Below are 6,079 nucleotides of genomic sequence, written 5' to 3'. Positions count from 1 at the left end.
GCACACACTTTTTAAAAAGTGCATGCCTCGTGTTTATACTTACAATGACTTTGACAAATAACTTAAATGCACACCGATTTGTTATTCTGGTTTCAGCAGTTAAATAAAAATGTCGGAAAGAATGTTGTACAGTATCTAATATTGTGTTGGTCATATTTAAATCATTCATTACGTTTTTTTGGGGGGGAAAGAGAGGATAAAATAAAAGAATCGCATATTAAATCTTAATCGCAGTATTTGGGGGGGGAGATCGCAATTAGATTATTTCCCCGTATCGTTCAGCCCTATTCAAAAGTCATAATGACTGGTTTTGTTATTTTCACTTTACATTTACACTTACAGTTTAGTGCAGTGTAATGATTTCCCGTGATAATTAAATGCCAGTGTGACTATAAATGACAATTTAAAACCATACAAACTGTCATGTTTTACTGTACATAATAGAGGAGGTTTTCTTAAAAAGAATATGATCTGCCACACAAAAGCTGTCAGTCATGGCTGCTTTTTAACAGCGGTCCCTCGATAGGGAATGAGGTATCTGTTTCCTCTTCTGAGCCTATGGAGGTCACGTGGAAAAGGATCCAAAGACTCGTACCCGGCAGATGAACGAATCGTTCACCTCACGACCGTGTCTTCGGATCAGTGATTCGTTCATCTGCCGGATACGAGTCTTTGGATCATTTTCCATGTGACCTGCAGCAGCCTATGCAACAGTCCCGATGCGCGGCCACGAGAAAATGAACGAATCACTCTTTGAGAGGAGTCGTTACTCCCGAGTCCTTGTATCGTTGACGGACGACACATCACTAGAACAGAGCACACAGCGACGGTCACATGCCGGTCTCAGTCAATTCCAGAACATGCTGAATACATTACAAAAAGATTTCACATTTTAAACATAAATAAAAATATAAATATAATAACAAGAATCCTATACAACAAAACATACCTGTTCAGAATACAGCAGAACAGAGCACAGCGTCGGTCACATGCCTAACATAAAGAAGTACACAGTTTAACAGGCATTCTTTAAGCTACAAAATGGCAAACACCTACGCACTTAAACAGAAACTTAATACATGTTTGCTAGCTTGCTGTAACACTCACAAATGAAAATTAACCATAAAAGAACAAACTTTACACATTAGTGTCGCGCTGTAAACCATACGTACCGGTCTCAGCCAATTCCAGAACCTTCTGAAGAACATTCTGCTGAGGACCACGAAAGTAAATATATATATATATATAAATATAATGACCACCCGCAACCTACAGAGGGCGCCAAACACACAAAACACCCGATACAAAATCATTAATTAACAAAAACAGAAGGATTTCTGGTGGAATGAAATAAAACTTTAATATCTGCTACAAATACATTTCATACAGGGAAGGTTTGAAATGTGTAGCTGAGTAGAAGTGCATTCTAATGATTGCATATATATGGATATATATATATACACATACACACACAACAAAATATACCTGTAGCATCAGGCACTGTTATATATTTGTCAAGAAATAGTAATTTTTGTTATTAACATTTCATACTTTTGGAAAACAAATTAAAACTCACATTTTCAGTTTCAACTCCTCACAGACATTCCTGATGGCGTCCTCCCCTTTTTCTCGAATGATCCGTTTGATTCCCTCCACAGCCATGTATGTTGAGCCGTGGAGAGACGGCTCGTTTGCAGGAGACAAATGCGGTGACTCGGTTGATCTCAAGTTACTTACAAGTTCTGCTTTCAGAAATATTTCAGTAAAGTAGATTATATACAAGTCCATATCACTATAGATAGAACACAACTCGCCATGTATTTAAATAATAGTTTGCTTTTAATACAATATTATACAATGTTTGAAATAAAATCAAAGTTCTTTGTCTTAACAGGAGAAATCGACACAAGGTTTTCCTTCTGTGCTGTGGCAACACTGGCACTACTGGTATGTAAATTACTTGTTCTCATTTGGTGCATACACAATACAACAATAAACCTTTAACACAATAACACTCCTCTGTTCATTCTCAGGGCAAGATGGACAAAATAAATGTGGACAAAGCCGTTGAGTTCATCTTACAGTTTTTCACAATTGTTAACACACAAAAAGCAAAAATTCGGCACAATTTTCACAACCTTCACTTCATGTACCAATCGCTCGACCCAATTTGGCACTACTTCACACTCCCTTATCTGCATTTGACTCTGACTTTCATTCTTTACACTCTGATGTCAATTACACATCACCTTGTTGTCAAAACACTACACACAATGTTCAGTTGTTGCACACACTTCTCAAGCAAAATCTCAAAGCATCAACCTACAACACACAAATACTCAAATCTCTAAACATTCAGGTCTGTTGAGGAGTTTCACCACATCAACACAGCCCAACAGGAGACTGAAATTGTAGATATGGTTCGTGAGAACAACTCTATCACACTCAGACAAATAAAAACTAGGATCCTGGCTGACCATGCTACATTTAGAAACGTCCAGACCGTCAGCCTCTCTACATTGGAGCGTATTCTTCATAGGACTGCCATGTGGAGGAAACAAGTGTTCAGGGTCCCATTTGAACGGAACACAGGCATGAAGGAGTTACAGTGAGAGTTTGTGCTTGTAAGTACCAACATTCAGCTCTGACACATGCATGTATTGTACCTGTAATCCAATATTGTTCCTTTTCTACAGTGTCTCACTGTAGCCCACTGTGTTGACCTCTCTGTGTCCACACTGTAACCTGCATTCTCATGCTGTCTGTGTCAGCGGATCCAGGAGCATGACTCAGCTGATGAGTTGTACCAGTACATCTTTATTGAAGAGGTGGGATTCAACCTGGTGAAGAGGAGGCGACGGGGCAGAAACCTCATTGGCCAGCGGGCCATTGATGAGGTCCCCGGCCAGCGTGGTGGGAACATCACAATGTGTGCTGCAATGAATCACCATGGGGTCTTGCACCGTCATGCCCACCTAGGGTTCTATAACGCTGCCCGTCTCCTCGTCTTCCTGGATGGCCTGCATGACCTGCTGGTACCAACTGGCCCGGTAGATGACCCACAGCAGATCGATCACCTTATTCTCCTTTCCTGAATCCCATTGAGGAATTCTTTTCAGCTTGGAGGTGGAAGGTGTATGAACGGAACCCACAGAACCGGGTCCCACTGCTCCAGGCCATGAAGGAGGCTTGTGGCGACGTGAGTGTCGAGGCCTGTCAGCATTTTGTGTGTGAGGTTTTCAGTTTTCTGTGTGCAGTTTTGAGAAAGCCTTTATTGTTTTGAAAAACGTGTGTTAACAATTGTGAAAAACTGTAATTTTTGTGAAGGCCGGTTTACAGTACTGTACTGTTCTCTGTGTGTACCGAAATAAAAATTTTATGCTGTATATTTGTGTGCTGTTTTATGTTTGACTATGAAAAAAGTGAGCCTACAACTGAGACATTTTACAAAAGGAGAAATGGCTCATTCTCCAGAGTCACCGTCATTCATGTGGTGTGTTCCATTTTGATGATTGTGTTTTCAGTTTTGCACTTCAGTGTGCTGTAAATGCTTGGTAGTGTGCAAACAAATGCTTAGTTGCGTGTACTCAATGAATGGTATGTGTGTGTCATTTGAAAAAATGGCTGTGTGTACCAAATGAAAAGACGAGTTCCATTTTGTGAACAGGTAAGAGACTTGATGGCAAAGAGTCATCTTGCAAAGGGAGTCTCAGGTTTAGCATTTTGTGTGTGAGGTTTTCAGTTTTCTGTGTGCAGTTTTGAGAAAGCCGTTTTTGTTTTGAAAAACGTGTTTTAACAATTGTGAAAAACTGTAAGCTGTATGAACTTTGATGGAGGTTTCGGCTGCAGACCTGGTTCAGAGTCTCACGCTGGTCAGGTGAGTCATGCAGGGGGACACAGGACAGAGACAGATTTACTGTCTCAGCTCTTTTTAAACACAAGGACCAAGTTTAAAATAAAAAGAAAATGCTGCTGATTCCTCATAGTGTCAGTTTTATGAGTTATTATTCACAAATATGAGGCTGCAGCTCGGACTCGATGGAGTCTGACTCCACTCAGAGTAAATCCCCAACAGCAACAGGCAGATATGTTCTCACTCTGGAATGTGGCTGGTTTTACATTTCCCCTCCTCCTGAGTGGATTGTTGTCAAATCAAATGTGTGTTGTTGTCCCTTGTGTGTGTCAGATTTACTGCTGCACCGGCTTCCTGTCGCTCACCGGGCAGCTGCACCAGGTGAAGGCCGACCTGCTGGGCTGGTGGCTCTGCGAGAGGCAGCTGAAGTCCGGAGGCCTTAACGGACGACCTGAGAAGGTCTGTGCTGCACAGATGTCGGTGCCTCATGTTTTACTAGAACAGCAGCGTTCAGGTTCCTGATTACCTTTGACTGCTTTGATGCGTCTCGAGTTTTGGGAATTATTTTTGGAAGCATGTGGTCACAGGGGAAATTAAGCCTTTTGAAATAGGACAAGTATTTTCCTTTCACCATCCTTCACAGTTCAAGTTGGGTTTTCTGTTGTGTTTTGGATTAAAGGCGTCATCTCTTCTTCCCCAGGACAACCTGTTCCTAATTAAATAACCTGGGCAAACTATTAACTTTCTTCTCCTTATCGTAGAGCAGTCAAATTAACAATGTGCTCCAGGTTGTAATGGATTCTCCCTTGAGTCTGTCCCCTCACCACAGAATCTCACAGAAACCAGCTCAGTAGACTTTGAGTCATCCTGTCATAGCAGAGATAATCACGCGTCTCACAGCTGGAAGTACAAAAACGGGACATGTTGCAAATAACAACAGTTCTGTTAATGTCACTGTGATTTTAATAAGAAACTCTACGGAACAGAGAGATTGTTATCTAGGAAAGCATTGGAGGAGGGAGACAGGAGGAGCTGGAACACATGATGGTGTCTCATCATGGGATCGTTTAATGTCTTATCCACAGGCTCAGCTGAATTAAATCCACGTGGATCAGTGCCGGGTTGTGTTGCCACTGTGGGCAGAGGGCTGCGTTTGTCTTCACTCTGTGTGTAGAGGATTTCCAGTCTTATGTTTTGAAATATTTAACATTTATGAGCTTTGTCAAACTTGTTGATTTGCACTCGGACGTCCCTGTTGTTGCGAACAGGAAGTGAATCCGATATTAAAGCTTCAGTTCCACTATTTAACATTTCTCAGCCTTGTGTAAACATTGAATTCATGATTTAATCACATTATGAGGTTGTGGGTTTATACATTAACACCAATCAGAGGAGGTTTACTGGATAATAAATGACAACACAGTGAAACACTGGTGTAATAACATGAAATGTCTTCATAGAAGTAATACATGTTGTGTTTATGACTAACAATCATACATCTAAAGTGTTATAAACTAATTGTTAAACGCCTGATAAATATTATTGTGTTTTTTCGTTGCTATGCAGATTTGACACATGTCCAATGATCTTGGATTTGTGGGCTGCTATGATTGTATTCATGTTTGTTTATATTTTATTTAATTTATAGATATGGAGACTTTAAAGGATTACAAAAATGAGAATCTAATGATTAATAAAATTGAGTCTAATACAAAAATACAGCCATTTAATTTATAAATGAGAAGTAAAAATGTGAAATTTTATAAAAATATATCAATTTAACTATTAAAACCTATTGTTTAAAAATAATTCAACCAAATCTGATGAAGTATAACCATATAGTAATTACAAAGCATGTATAAATATGAAAAAAATGAATTTCTAATTTCTTTATGTAGGTATTTGCTAATGCTACCATTTGTTTTTCATATTATTTCCATACATCTTTACATGTATATATACATATCTTGGAGAGAGAAGCATCCTTCAGGTTAATTGTAATTGAATATGAAGATAATGTAGATCTTTGAATCCTGAAACTATCTCTGATACATTTTGATAGGATGTCTGTCTGGAGCTGGAGTTCTTCACCAGATACTGGAAATACCTGTCAAACAATTATATACAGTCATATTTAACAGTGCAAGATTATTGCTTGGACATAACCTAAATAATTGCCAATAAACTGAATCATCAGTAGATCACATGTCTCCGGTATCCATGTTC

Source organism: Platichthys flesus, chromosome 14 (genome assembly GCF_949316205.1).
Source record: "Platichthys flesus chromosome 14, fPlaFle2.1, whole genome shotgun sequence".
NCBI lineage: Eukaryota > Metazoa > Chordata > Actinopteri > Pleuronectiformes > Pleuronectidae > Platichthys > Platichthys flesus.
Note: the sequence above shows the minus strand (reverse complement) of the source record.